The 14,070-nt window shown below is 36.4% G+C and overlaps 1 long non-coding RNA gene across 3 annotated transcripts; it reads left to right on the top strand.

Annotated features, from left to right (window-relative positions):
• Positions 1–266: 266 nt before the first annotated feature.
• LOC145013314 (uncharacterized) lies at positions 267–2,423 on the top strand. 3 transcript variants are annotated; one of them, XR_013664918.1, is made up of 6 exons: positions 269–603; positions 849–1,170; positions 1,259–1,361; positions 1,852–1,929; positions 2,081–2,143; positions 2,223–2,423. It is a non-coding gene; the product is annotated as an uncharacterized LOC145013314 (long non-coding RNA). The 3 variants fall into 3 exon arrangements; XR_013664917.1 differs by having other exon boundaries at positions 267–603; positions 1,259–1,929; XR_013664919.1 differs by lacking the exon at positions 1,259–1,361 and having other exon boundaries at positions 270–603.
• The last annotated feature ends 11,647 nt before the right edge of the window (positions 2,424–14,070 follow it).

Genomic DNA, 14,070 nt, shown 5'->3' with positions numbered 1-14,070 from the left:
TTTCCATAATTACCCTTAAAAATATATTTATATATTTTTTTATTTTTAATAAAATTGTCCTTTTATGTAATTTTATATATTTCAAAAGCTTCCAGCTACTTTTGCCAAACATTCATATAACAAATAAAAGCTACAACTTTCCGCTACCAGCTACCAGCTACACGCTACCAACTACCCGCTACCAGCTAATCGCTACCCGCTTCCAGCTAACAGCTACTTTTACCAAACTCGCCCATCAACTTACCACCGCTTCTTTTTCTTGTATATACCTTCATCATCGTTGTTGCTGCCACTTCATTTGATCCTTCCCCCACCGCTTACTTTGTCCTCTACCAAATCGACTCTCTTCTATGCTCCTTCTCTTCCTACCGCTTCTATCTGTGCAATCGGATCACAACCTCCCTATCTCCTCTTACTTCCCCCTTACATAGCCCCACTTTATTCCTTACGTCTCTTCTTTCCTTTTGTCAAGAAGATAACCTCAAATCGGTTCAAAATACGGGCTGTAAATCGCGAGTCTAATGGTGACCCAGTCGCAGAAAAAGAAGTAATATCGTTTTTCCACACCTCCATTCCTTTAAAATTCCTGTCTGAGATAGAAACGTAAGTTGGTCATTTCACTTTTGGTTTTAAGTTACTTTTGAATTGCGTACGGTTGTGAATTCTATCTGAAATGAATTTGATATATTGGATTGCTACGTTTAGATAGTAGATACTACAAAGGTGAAATGCCATTCCGGTTTTTGTTGGTGTAGTATTTTCATTTGTTCTCTATTTTTTTCTTGACTACTCAAGAATTTCATTTCTTTTATGTGACACACCCACACAAATTTTTGTTGAATTTGTAGGATATCGATTTTGATTGTCTCTAAAGAATCGTGATGTGTTCCATGAAAAGGGACTGCCATTAATCCACACTCTCTATCTCTCTTAAAACGAACCTATCGACGCAACTCTTGAAAACACCGGTGGTGAACTGTGGAACTGGTGACGCCGACTGCGACCGTCTTCAAAGGTCCATCGTCATACCCAACAGCTAAACCCTTTCTGGTGTGTCGCATTTTTATCAACAATTAGTTTGTCTTCCACCTGCTCGATGAAATGCTTAAGAGAAACTTGTGGTTTTTTATTCAATATACCACTATTATTAGCATTAAAAATGATACTAAGGTATTGTAACCGAATTATTTTTGTATAAATTTCCTTTCTCGCTTCTCTTTTTTTTTTTGTGACCAATCACTTTCCTCTATGTACAAAGTTCCTACCAGTAGCATGAAAATTGGGGGAAATACTTCAGAACTGAGCTCTCACAAAACTTTCATATCTCATTCTAGCTTACCGAACACATTTTGAAATTAGAGGTATTAATTTAGGTAGAAATATCAGTTACTGTTGCAATGCTTGAAAGAACACCTCAGAATTCTCGTGAATACAATGAAGCATTTGTTAAGCAGTTTAAAATACAATGAAGCATTTGTTAAGCAGTTTAAAATATTTCATCATGAACTCAAGGATTTATTTCATTCCAGAAGATTCTTTGTTTGGATTTTTATTTGTGATAGCTGTTTGTTCATCAGTGAATCTAATACCCACATCATATACTATAGATAGGATACATAAAATATTAGTATTAACTTTTTCTTGATTTTGATTTTGTTATTGATACTTTGGAATTTTTGTTGCACAAATAGAAATTTTTCTTGGAACATTCTCCTGATTTTCTCTGGTACTCATGTTTCAATTCCATGAATTTTTTAATATCTTAGCTGTATAAAATCAATATTTCTTTAGATTCTTAACAATTATGCTTATAATTCTTAATTTGTATATCTATCGTTCTACTGTGTGTAGAAGACAATGATAACATATGGTGATGTGGATGATTTTATGAGTTTTGGTCGAAACATTGGTATGTGTTCGAAGAAGAAGGTGAGTGTGCGGGTGTAATTTTATTTGGGATGGCATGATATATATATATATATTTTTTTATCTTGGACCGTTAGTTTCAAGGTGAATCGAATTATGATTACTCATAGCCTTGAAGTATGAATTCTTTAATTTGCTGACATTACTTTTACAGGTGTAGGCCAAGTATAAACTCCCACAACCCAAAGATTCTGAACGTGCAAAAAGCTACACTCCGGTATGAAAATGCGAATTTTAATTTTATATATTTTTTATAATCACATTTTATTAATATGTTTTTATTTTATTTATTCTAGAGTCATCCGGCTGTGACCCCACAATTCTACCCTCAAGTGCAGGCTCCAATTGTCAATAATCCAGCGTTTTGGGAAAGACTAGGATCTAATAACATTGGAATAGATACTCTGTTTTTTGCATTTTATTATCAACAGATATTTACTATTTACATATAACATTAAATTTTATTAGTTATACTTAAGAGGATGGTGTCTTCAACATGTTTGTTTTATAATAAACAAAACATTTCGTGCTTTATTTACAAAAAACCATGCCCACATATATCATTTAAAGTTGGGAAAATGCCTTATTAGGATAACTATCTTTCAAAACCGTTCAAAGAAGAATGCTTGGTAAAAAATTTAGAATACTCTTTGGCGTGTCCAACCCCGCAAAGCGGGGATTCTTCCCTAGTTAAAAATGAAACTGGAAATCTGTTTGCCCAGGCTTCACGATGTGAACTGGCGTTTCTTGTCGTGAACCGCACTAAGGCCATGCATCCATAAAATACCAACTAATTCTACAAATTTTGGGATTTTTAACATCTAAATAAACCCTAACCACTAAAATGCATAAAATACGAACAACAATTAGTAGATGAAATATTTACCAAATGAAGTTAGAAGACAAGAGATGCAAGCAATTTAGAAGAAAAGTAGAAGAAAAATCGGTTGTGGGTTCCTTGTCTCCGTTCGTGTGCGATAAATGAGTAAACAACTGGAGTGGGTCAAAGTGTTTGGTATAACTGGTCTCCCCTCCACGACTTTTTGAAGGTCACGACATGAATTGCCAATTCACGATGTGAATGGCTAGCTGGGCTAAAAAGCCCTAGAAGTCTGCAGAAATTTTGCTTCGTGATCGACGTCTTGTGATCTGAAACTTCAAAGTTAATAACATCTTCAAATTTGTTGTAGATTGAAGTCGAGAAAGCCTTAGAGAGATGAATAAGAGGAACATCTTCAGCCATTGTTAGAGCCTTTATAAATGGCGAAAACTTCAAGCACTCAATCAAAGGTCTAATCAAGCCATTGTAGCGCAACGCATCGAGATTGATTATGAGGTTTTGGTTTGGTTTAACAACCAACATAATCACTGATGCAGAATGATCAGCAAAGGAGACTAGATCCGAGGATGCCATGGAAGTATGATTAAGAAGATGAACAATAGTGAGATTTGCTTTTGCTTTGAAAAATCGTGAGAAATGTTTACGGTGAGAGAGAATGACCGTTTAAGAGTCTTTTATATGAAAGATGATGAGTGGAAAGAGAAACCGCCATTTCATGTTCCTGTAGTGCTGAAAAATTAGCCAATAAAAGTGTGCCGGCTCATCAATGACTGTCAGAAACTGTTACAACAAGCACACGGTGTCAGGGAAATTCAAAAGTCACGCCAAGATTTGAATTATCCAATATCATGAGATGACCTTTTCAAAATCACCATTTTCGGAATTATCATGTTCGGAATCATTGAGCAACCCTTCCACTTTGCAAATAACATTCGGAATAAAAACCAAAATTCGTAAAATCACAAGGATTTTAGTGCAAGAGTGTTCCAAATAAAAAGAAATAAAGAAAATTTTATATGTGGGAGTATATGATATCTAACAAGATTGACATAAAAAGTTGGTGGATCCTGGGCAAAGATATCTTCCTTCTGAGTTAAGAGAGACTCTGAAGTGCTTGTGTAGTTTCCCATTGAATTACAATGACCAGTTTGTTAAGAAAATATGAAAGGCTTCTTTTACAAAGCTTAAGGGGTGGCTTCAACTTCAAACAAATTCTGAAACTTAATATAAGTCCGAAGATCTGAAAGAAGTACTTGTTTTACCAGTGTAGTCACAAAACAAGTAAGCTTTGGATATTCTTTTAAAGTAACGATTTATTTTGGAAAATCTTCATTCAAAAATCTAAGAAAAACCTAGACCTTATTGGGAAGAAATTTCTTAGGTTGAGAACATTTCATTAAGATCACTCAAAAGGAAAAATGAGATTTCGTATACTCAAAGGTACAAACAAAGAGGCTTTATCCATCAATTCATTGTGTAAATATCTAGAATAATAAAATTGTTCACCGACTATTCAGAAAAGATATTCGGATTTTTGGGTATCACTCGAAAGCATGGTGATTATGATTTTAAGATCATAAACACAGATGTTTTATAACCTAAACCTCAGTGGTAAAACCAGAGAGTCTTGATGGTTATAATACAAAATAATAGATTGGTAGTCGAATGGTTGGGAGTTTCACGAAAATCATGTTGACAATGATTTTGCGATCATTAACTAGAGTTTTTGTAGCCCTATACCGAAACTGGTTGTGTCCCAATAGCCAAGGAAGCTACATGAAAGTCTTGATAAAATATGGTATTAAGAAGTGATAAAGTTGACCATCAGTTCCTTGTTGCAGACTAAAATTCACTAATGAATTTACCATCAAGTCTTTGAAAATAAAATATTTTTGGTGTTTCTGAATTTTCAGAACACTAAAAGGAAGAAAATAATTTTGATAGTATTGAATTTTTGTAAAGAAAATACATAAACAAATAAAATATTTTTGGAATTTTGATTTTCTGAAAAGAATAAAACAGAAATAAATAAAAAGAACAAAAGACTTACAAAGATAGAAAACTCTGAAATTAGAATGAACAGTTACTTCAGAACCATTCCGAAGCTCGGAACAATTCAGAAGTGAACAGTTGATTCCGACAGCTTCAAAGATCGGAACCATTCAGAAAGTGAATAGTAACTATAACGATTACGAAATGGATGTCGGAACTGGGTCAGCTTCAATCATTCCCAACCCTTATAGAATTCAACTAAATGATAGTTCTGGTAAGGCCTTCGTGAAAATATCAACTAACTGATCTGAGGAATGAATGAAGTGAACTTCAACATTCCCATCTTCAACATGATCCTTAATAAAATGGTATCTCAGTGCTATATGATTTGTCTTGGAATGTTCCGCTGGATTGTGGAAGATTCTTATGGCACTTTCGTAATCGCAATATAGAGGAATTCTTTTCATATTGATTCCATAGTCTCTTAGCTAGTTCTAATTCCATACCAATTGGGATGTACATGATGCCGATGTAATGTATTCTGCTTCAGCTGTAGATAAGGATACACAACTTTGGTTTTTAGATTGACAACTAACAAGCTTGCCATCCAAAAACTGACATCCACCTGATGTGCTTTTCCAATCAAGACCATAGCCTCCTAAGTCAGCATCGAAATACGCTTGCACAAAGAATCCTAAATTTGATGGATACCATAAACCAAGAGAAGTAGTTCACTTCATGTAACATCCCCAAAATCTCGGCCAGAAAAGACCTATGCTTTTTAAACATTTTCAAAGTAAATCCATTTGATTTTAAAAGAGATGCGGAATTTGTTCCCAAAAACAAAACATGATCAAATAGATTTTTATCAAAATAGTTCATAAAGAAATATAATTTCGTTTCATAATCAAAATCGGGATGTCATGTTCCGATACAGACCATAAAGCATAAATGATAACAATACAAGTCATTCAACAAATATATACATATACAAACTTGTAAACAAACCAACTTGATGATTCATCCATCTTATGCCCTCGCACCACTTCCTGTAATACAAAGAAACTGAGTGGGTCAGGCTTGGGAGCCTGGTGAGCATATAGGGTTTTCAACCTGCAATAAATAATTTTATTTAATTTCAACAATCAACAATAACCCGATTACCCATTCCCGTTATCCTCACTTTACGTCCCTAAAACAACATCTATTATAAGGAACCTAATTTAGGATTTTCATCGGGACGAACATTACTGCAAGGGGTTTCCTCAGCAATAAATGTCCTAAAGGCAACCATTGGGGGGGGGGGGGGGGGATAGACTACACCGATGAACACATCGTTCACAACGCCTATAGATTATGAGCCTACTAGCTTTCCACAGGACTGTCTAGAAAGAGTTTGTGGTCGTTATCCATACTCCGCTGAATAACTAGATCAACAACAACGACATCGAGGCCTCTCATCTGTTTATCAGACATCAACTATCTACCTATGTTCTACCCAACATATCAGTAGATATATATATATATATATATATATATATATATATATATATATATATATATATATAGTTTAAAACCAGTATAGCATTCTCATTCAATACATATTCCAAACAATAGATGAGACACATACACATAATACGTATTTCATAGTAAACAAGTCATATCTATGAGATAGAAGAAGGTGAATATACGATCACACATATAACAACAAAATATACACATAACATGTGTTTTATATAAAATACTTCATATTTATGCATTAGAAGAAAGTAACTACACACTCACTTGATCAGAAGATGATCAGACAGCACTACAACTTGTAGATGTAATATTCTTCGGTAGATCTTCACAAAAATAAGCTCCTTGTGGGTAGAGCTTCGGCTCGGGAATCTTACTTATCGGGGTCTTCGGGACTTCAAAACTTGCTTCGGGACTCGGGAATGATACCGAGGATTCAGGATATAATTAGCACGCAAACCAAGGAAAAAAACTAGAGAGAAAGAAAGAAAAATGGCAAGGCAAGTGGCTGATCTTGGTTTCTATTTATAGAATGCTGGGTCCGGTATTACGCTGGGCGTAATCTTGGTTATGTTGGGCGTACGCTTCGGATAAGCTTTGGTATGTGTGCCACGATCTTCAAAAATTCATAACTTTTGCATACGAGCTCCGTTTTCGACGTTCTTTATATCCACGCGTAGGTGAGATTATGCTTTACAACTTTCGTTTAGACTCCGTTGGCTAATTTTTAATTTATGTTTATTATTTATTTTTAGTATGCCGGGACAGAAAAACTTTGTTAGAAATTCATAACTTCTTCGTCTGACATCCGCTTTCGTCCCTCTTTCTGTCGTTGCACTACCATCAACGAGATCTTCGATTCTCCTTTAGAAAGTTTCGGATAAAATTCGCTCGATCTCAATTCGAACTTTTGGGTTGTCTACTACGAAGCTGAAACTTCAAAAAATCATAACTTCCTCATACGAAGTCAGATTTAGGTGTTCTTTTTATGCATACTCTCGGTTCAACATTATGTACGTCTTTCGTGTTGATCACTAAGACTAAATATCACTCCTTCGTAAATTCACTATTTACGTCACGCTGTGCCACACCGGTTTTGTCGCGAAACTTCGACAGGTCATAACTTCTTCGTTATAACTCAGATTTCAACATTCTTTATATTTTCGGAAACCTCGTCTCAACAACTACATCTTTGTGCATCAATATCAGGTTTATATAAAATTTCATTTTTACGCTTATTTTTATTCTTTATTAACTCAAATCACATAATTAAGCATGTAAGTATAAAACACATAATTCGCAAATAATACATTCTTATTATTTCAAATTGGGTTACAAAGGTTAACCTAGACTATTACATTGCTAAAAATGGAAAGCCCAGAAACACGGGCGTTACAATTCTCCCCACCTTAGGATGATTCCGTCCCCAGAATCACACATCAACAAACAAATGTGGATAGCGACTCATCATGTCACTCTCCGTCTCCCAGGTGGGATTTGCCCATTTGCATGTTTCCAACAGAAAAGCATTAACTCAACCATCTTACGTCGCAATTTCTTAGTCTTTCGGTCAACGATTGCTTCTGGTTCGTCGATCAATCTCTTTTTTTCATTAATTCTTAACTCCGAAAGTGGAATCATGTCGGGAACTTCTCCCGTGAACTTCCTCAAATAACACACAAGAAAAGTGTTATGAATACCATTCAGTTCTTCGGGTAATTCGAGCTTATAAGCTTGGTTCCCAATTCTCTGAAGAACTTTAAACGGTCCAATTAACATTGGACTTAATTTTTCCCCTTTTACCAAATCTTATAAGTCCCTTCCACGGCAAAACCGAATCTCCAACTTCAAAAGTCATCAGTCTTCGCCTTTTGTCAGCATAGCTCTTTTGATGATCCTGAGCTGCTAACATTCTCTCCTTACTTATTTTCAACTTTTCAACAGTTTGATGGACTTTCTCTGGTCCCAACGACTGCTTTTCCCCAGCCTCAAGCCAACAAGACGGAGTACGCCACTTCTGCCCGTACAAAGCTTGATAAGGTGCCATCTTAATGCTCGAGTGGGAACTATTATTGTAGGAAAATTCTACCAATGGTAAATGTTCATCCAAATTACCTTGGAATTCTAAGGTACATGATCTTAGCATATCTTCAAGTGTTTGTATCGTTCGTTCACTCTGACCATTAGTCTGTGGATGGTAAGCTGTACTTAAACACAACTTGGTACCCATTTCCTCTTGTAGACTTTTCCAAAACCTTGAGGTGAAACGACTGTCACGATCCGACACAATCGTTAGTGGAACACCGTGAAGCCTCACAATTTCCTTCATGTAAGAATTTGCAAGCTTCTCCATAGACCATTTCTTGTTGGCTGCTATGAAATGCGCACTCTTAGTGAATCGATTAACAACCAACCAAATCATGTCGTGATCATTCTTTGTCCTGGGCAGTTTAGTGACAAAATCCATCGTGATGTCCTCCCAATTGCCCATAGGCACAGACAAAGGTTCTAAACTCCCGTATGGTTTCTGATGTTGTGCCTTGACTCTTGCACAGGTCACACACTCCGCCACATACTTCACAATGTCGAGCTTCATCTTCGGCCACCAGTAATAGGGTTTCAGGTCCCTATAAATCTTTGTGCTACCGGGATGAATGGAGTACATGGTTTTTTGAGCTTCTTCCATCAAAAGATATCTTATTCCTCTTGACTTAGGTACCCAAATACAATCTTGGAATACCTTCAGTCCATGACTGTTTGTACCAAACACCAATGTTTTGCCCAAACGTTCCTCCTTTCGGTCATTCTTCTCAGAAGCTTCTTCTTGAGCTTTCTTTATACTCTCCATAATTGACGAGACAACTTCTATTCTCAATGCTCTTCACCTTTTTCTTTCAAGATTAACTTTTCGACTGAGAGCATCAACAATAACATTAGCTTTACCGGGGTGGTAAAGTATCTCACAATCGTAGTCCATAAGTAACTCTAGCCAGCGTCTTTATCTCATATTCAATTCCTTCTAACTAAAGAGATATTGGAGACTGTTATGATCAGTGAAAAGTTTGCACTTCGTGCCATAGAGGTAATACCTCCATATCTGATGAATCAAAGAATCAAGTATAGAATGAATTATAGAGTTAATTCAAAGTAAGTATGCGAGATTTGAACATCGATGTAAATATGATCTGTTTGTCTCTATTACGTTTTATCAAAGTTTACAGAGTACAATGAATATTCTGTAAAGACTTCGTTATTAGGACACTAGTAACTACTCATATTTATAGGAGAGGAAAAGCGTACAAAAAATATACCAAGGACTAAAACATTATGCTTCGAATATTTTGCCTTAGTAAAATAAAATACAGAAAGATTCGAAGACTCTAAATACAAACTTCGACTATTACAACACTTTTGACTCTAACAATCTCCCCTTTTGTAATAAAAGTCAAAGTCTTCAGTTTGTAAGTAGAGTGATGGAGTAAAGCAAAACTCTTCGAACTTCAGTGTACCCATGAAATAATCTTCTTCATTTCCTTCTTATCGCCTTCACTATTCTTCTTATAGTGGTTCATACGAACAATTAAGTTCGTATATTGAGATGTTGAATATCTCTCCACTTCACTGGCTTGAAATAAAAACCTCTTCGCTTTCCAGCTTTATATTTCCCAGCAAAAACAATTCCAAATGGCTTTAAACATATTTATCCATCTACATACTTCTTTAACTCAGCCTGAGTCAATGAAGAAGTCATTGGAACTTTAACTTCCATTCCCTTCGCCGTTGACAGCTCCACATCAGTTAGTGCAAGGCACTCATAATAGTTTTCAATAAAATTTTTGATGTGAGCAACTCCAAGTTTGAATTCTTCTAAATCAGTATTTTGCAAAAAGGAGAAAGATTTGTCTTTGAGAAGTAATGCAACTTGTATAAGATCATACAAGTTTATTAGAGGAAAGTCAGCAATGGTGAATTCGCATGGTTTACCCTTTGCCCTAGCCACAATATATTTAACATTTTGAACAATGTTTTCGAAGACCACATCTTTCTTCATGCTAATCACCTTTTTAATCTTGATTATTGACCAGACTTCCTAAGGTGCTTTCCCCAGAACAACATGAAATCTAATCTTCATTTGGGTTCCTTCATCCTTTCCTTTGAAATTCCCTTCTGCATTAAATTGAGGCATGATGAACATCATCTCATTGACAGGGAAATCCAACTGACAAGCATCAGTGTTTGTAACCACATAACTCTGTTTTGGCTTCTTTTCGAATGAGTACATGTCGTTAAAGGCAACCAAGGCTTCAATTATTTCATAATTGTAATGCTTAGCTGGATCACCTTTGTTCATACCTTTAGGATCACCAGCCCTCTGAGTCATGATGCTTTGAACAAGCCTCATTCTCTCGAGTTCAGCTTCAGCTTCATCCTTCTTTTCTTCCTTGGATTTTTCAATTAAGATTGATTTGCCTTTGTCTTTCAAAGCAGATTTTTCAGCTAAGTCTTTTGGCTTCGAACCACTCCCACCAGACTCCAAAGGTTTACCAATAACAATTCCTTTCGAAATTGTTCGTGTAGTTGGCAATGTTGTAACATTTGTTGAAGTCACTGGTTGAGCAGACACAAACACTGGCTTCATAGATGGAATGTTCGAAGAAAATACCTTGCCCACCACTTTCGCTTCTTCTTCTATTGACTTCCTTTCCCCCTTGCACCCCTATGAAAATAGGAGGGGCAGTTGTTGCGGGAAGAAGACTGGATATGCGAAAGAGTGGAGCAAGTTGCTTGTTAAGAACAGCTTCGAACTGCACAAACTTTTGGGACAAAAATTCAGGAGTAATCAAGGGAGATGAAACTGGTTTTGTGGATATCTCCTTCAGCTCTTTCAACAACTTCATCACTCTTTCAAAATTTTCAGCTTCAGATTTGGAGATTTGAGCAATTTGTGGACTCAAACCTTCATACATTTTAACGAACTTTGTCACTGCATCACATATGATATCGACCTTCTGATGTAAGGACGCATATTCATGTTGAACATATATAATTTCTTTGTTCATCTCTTCATGAAGCTCTTAAATTTTTGAATTCACATCTTCTCTAATCTTGTTAACCTCCTGAACAAAAAGAACATGTCGTTCTTTTGCTACACTTCTTAAATCTTTTACTTCTCCTAGAAAATCAGATCTTTGATTTTTAAGATGTAGCTCAGTTGTTTGATCTGAATAACCCACCTTCTCCATAAGCACTGTCTCAGAAGCCTTCAACATCCTTGACACGTTGGCAATAATTCTGGACTCACATATCTTTAGCATTGAATCAACCTCCATGCTAGAAATCTATGAACCTCCTCCAAGATCAACTTGGGATTATATAATGGAGTTCAAATTTTGATTCAAAATCTTGTATTGTTTCATGGTCATGAGCATGTGATCAGGGAAATCTTCTTCTTCATCTTGAAATTCCAAGTCTTTGAATGTTCCTCCAAACCCTTCATGATTTGTTTCAGTGGGTGAAGTTGGTTTGGGGGTATCAGTGGATTGAGAAGAGAACATGGAAGTGATTGGTTGATTTAGGATGTGTTCAAAAGTTGGAGAGATAGTAGTTGATGTAAGAGGAATGGTTGATACTGGTGGAACAGAAATGAATGTTTCAAAAGGAGTAGAGATAAATGAACCTTGAGCTGCATCCTTCGAAACATTTTCACCCAAGCCTGAAGTTCGTACCTCCTCAACAAGTGACTTGGCAATCGAAACTTCAGGGTTGAATATGATAGTGGTCTCTGGAATTGAGTTTGTCAGGAATAGTGGTCTCTGGAGTTTTTGGTACTCCCTCATCCTCTTCAGTAGACTCACTGGATAAACAATCTTCCTAGCCTTCTTTGTCTTCTTCTTCGTTGGTTGGGATAAAGGTTTCGCCATATCTTCGGCTGCCCTTTTCTTGGATGCAGGAGAAACATGAATAGGAACCTCACGAAACATTACTCCTTGATGAGAAAGTTGAGGTTTGCGAAGCAGTTTCTTAGATGAAGATTTGCGTTTGTGCTTAGATTTCATCTTGATTCTTCGAAACATCCCTGTTTTCGAAGGAATCACCACATCTTCTTGTGACTCTTCCATAACTGGCGTAATCACTGTTGTTGCTTCGATTGTCACAACAACATTTTCTTGCTTCTGCGTCGTGGATTTGGATGAGTTTGAACCCTTCGCTTTCTTCGCAGGAGAAGTAGGCTCATCTTTCTTCGACTTCTTAGATTTCTTTGCTTTGCGAGGTAATAAAATTCCCGTAGGAATAGAAGAATCAAAAGTTTTTACATATGCCTGCAAGACATGATTCGAAGGTCCCACTCTTTTAAGCATTGCATCGGGAATCCGAGCAACACTTGGGAATTCATCAGCATCATCAACAACCTCCTTTGGAAAATGATAAGACTGAAAAGTAACCTTTTCATCTTCATTAGAAGCCAGAATAACTTCTTTGTTGTAGAAATGTTGTAAAATAAGACTCCAGTACCGAGCACACGAAATGCCATGGACAACATTTGTGTGTTCTACCCCTTTCTGGAACTCCTGCCATAGCTGTGTTGAATAATCAGCAGGAAGATCATAGTATAGACCAGCCACCATGACATATATCTCCATTCGTCCTTTATCCAAGCCAATTGTTCTTCTGGTTAGACAACGCAAAAATATTCCAAACAAAAAATTCCATATTTTTGGAAGACCATACTTCTTAAAATCACTGATATATGACAATGGGGGCTGATATCCCATTTCACTAAACATGTGTATGATTTGAGAGAATCGAAATTCAAGAAACGGAGGTGTATTTGGAATATCAAGAATCTGGCAAAACAGTTTCTTGGAAAGCCTAAATTTCTTATCATTGATTAAAAGAAAGGTAATCACATCAGTGGCTTTATTGTAGGTAGCTATGGATCCTGCTTGAGAAAGCCAGGATAATGGAACAGAAAAGGAGTTGAACATTGCTTTCGATAAAACAGAGTGTTTTAACACAACAACCAACATTTTGAATTCCTCCAGACACTGTGAAAGTTCACCATTTACGTAATAGTTGGTAGATTGAATCTTCATAACTGGTACTGAAGATGTATCTTCGGTGGAAGCATCAACATGAGAAGTAGTCGCCATTGTTAGGGTTTGAAGAAGATGAAGAACAGAGAATTTTGGGAATTTTAGAGTGTTTGATCGCGTAAGCATAGAATGTACTCTGAACCCCCTTTTATATGTAACGCTTGATGATTTGAATTTAAAGCGGGATGCATTTAATGAAATCCAACATAGCACCTTGAAAATCGGACTAGTTCTGCGGAAAGTTAGCCATGCGTTAAAAAGCGTCTGTTACATCTCCTAGGAAACCGGGTTGAATACCATATGCACGGTTACACAGCCTGTCACAATCCCCTTTATTGAATAGTAACCGTTAGAACCCTTCGAATGGAGGCAGGGCTCTTTCACTTTTTGGATGAAAAGAGAAGTCATATGCCAGATGTTCGAAATCATCAGCCTGAGTTGGTATTACTCAGAACCTCAAGGATTTCGTGTGTGAAGTGTGCCAAGGAAAAGTTAGACAAGAATTTTTTTTTTTTTTTTTGGAATGTAGTGATGTAAAAAATTCAATTTGAAACGAATGCAGATAAACCCCAGGCAAAGGTTGCTTCGTTAATCATCAAGAGAGATGATCAACAGCTTGTGTATGTTCCCGTGAAGTACAATCAACTACTTTTTGATAAGCATCAAAGGGCTTCTTTTAAAAGTAATTCTTGGGTTGGT

The sequence above is a fragment of the Lactuca saligna genome, chromosome 8, assembly GCF_052625555.1.
Source record: "Lactuca saligna cultivar CGN05327 chromosome 8, ASM5262555v1, whole genome shotgun sequence".
Taxonomy (NCBI): domain Eukaryota; kingdom Viridiplantae; phylum Streptophyta; class Magnoliopsida; order Asterales; family Asteraceae; genus Lactuca; species Lactuca saligna.
Note: the sequence above shows the minus strand (reverse complement) of the source record. Positions and strands in the feature narration are given on the sequence as shown.